Below are 1,268 nucleotides of genomic sequence, written 5' to 3'. Positions count from 1 at the left end.
GCGCTGGGGACGTGCCCTCGCCTCAGCAGGGCTGGGTGCCCGCGCATCGCCTGCTTCCTTGGCTCTCGGGTGCTGGGACTCCCGGGTTTCAGGAGAGATGTCTGTGTAAGGGGAGAGGGTACCTTGCTGCATCAGAACAAAATTATTTTTTGTCAATTTGTAGTTCACTTTGTGGCTTCCCTGAAGGCCATTTTGTTAACTTTAGCTGAAAACAACCTGTTTAATTCGTTTAACTAGCTTATTTTCAAGTATACTGTTTCTCCAGCAGTCAAGGTTAAAATCTAGGAGCTGAAGGGTCTAATATAACATGATAATGAAAAGAAGTGCCACAAAGCTAGCTAGGGGGAACTAATGCATGCCTTGCAGCTATTTGGCCAAGTCTGTTTTTTGAGTCATGAGCCTTCTTGGAAAGGGCCTGGCCTGGTATTTAAATGGCACCACGTGTGATGTTTGTGCTTGGGGGCTTACGTTAACATGCTTTTGGCAGTATTGCAGTGAGCTGGATGGGAAACGAAACTGATTGTCACGCTAGTGTACTGTTTTTCTGATAAAAAACAAAAGCTCTGTAGTTAACTGAATTAAGACCTTTCTAAACCAGTTGCAGCATATCTGCTGACATGCATCAGGGTAAGGGAGATGTAGCTGCATCATGCAGTTCTGAAAATTAGAAAGTGACTGAAAAGTAACATGGACGTTCTGCCATTCCTGAAAAAGGAGCAATCTAGGGATGTTACTCCTTACTGTTCTCTGGACTAGAACAGTTTTGTTCTGACTTCCTTTGGAACGAGCGTTTCCTCAATTTCCCGTCCAAAAGTTTTTGGCTGTCCTTAAGTGCCCGGGTTCAAAACTCCCAGAGGGGGAAAAACTCTGCGTCTGGGCACCTAGATGCCTCTGAGGGTTGTTTCCATGTTACCCATTTGAGTAACGATTCCAGAAAGTGAGGAACAGGTTGGATGCACTGGTGCTGGGTGAGAGGGTTTAGGCTATTGCAGCAGTTGACTGCTACTTCTGAGAGCAAAGGGAAAAAGCCTGTGAACCCCTACAGATGGAAGAGGAAGGCTGGCAATATGGGTTCCAGATAGTACAATATATAGGGACAGGGCATGAAGAATGAGACTTCTCGATACGTGTTCCTTTATCTCATGAGCAGGACAGCAAACAAACTGTGGGGGTCTGCCGTCAGCTTGCTAACCCACAGCAGGACGACTGCTCTCGGCAGTCGAAGGACCATTTTGTGTGGGTGGGTGGGTGGGATGGTTGTTTTGCTT

The sequence above is a fragment of the Egretta garzetta genome, unplaced genomic scaffold (genome assembly GCF_000687185.1).
Source record: "Egretta garzetta isolate BGI_Z169 unplaced genomic scaffold, ASM68718v1 scaffold425, whole genome shotgun sequence".
NCBI classification, from domain to species: domain Eukaryota; kingdom Metazoa; phylum Chordata; class Aves; order Pelecaniformes; family Ardeidae; genus Egretta; species Egretta garzetta.
This window is presented reverse-complemented; position numbering follows the sequence as displayed.